We start from the raw sequence: 246 nt of genomic DNA on the forward strand, positions 1-246 counted from the left end.
GGCCGGGCTGAGGGGTGTGAAGACTCTCGTGGTCCCTCCTGGGTTACCCCGGGAGGGACTGGCGGCTGCGGGGCTACCTGCTCCCATCGCACCTGTGGGCTCCCGGGCCGAGCGCCTGGCAATCTTTTTTTCTCCCGACGGTGCTGTCTGACTCCTAGAGGGGCGTCCAGGCCGACGGATGGCGGCGCCTTCCTCCTGCCTTTTCTGCGCCCGCAGGTGGGTGAGCGTTTTCGAAAAGTTGCCTGT

The sequence above is a fragment of the Triturus cristatus genome, chromosome 4_2 (genome assembly GCF_964204655.1).
Source record: "Triturus cristatus chromosome 4_2, aTriCri1.1, whole genome shotgun sequence".
In the NCBI taxonomy this organism is placed as follows: Eukaryota; Metazoa; Chordata; class Amphibia; order Caudata; family Salamandridae; genus Triturus; species Triturus cristatus.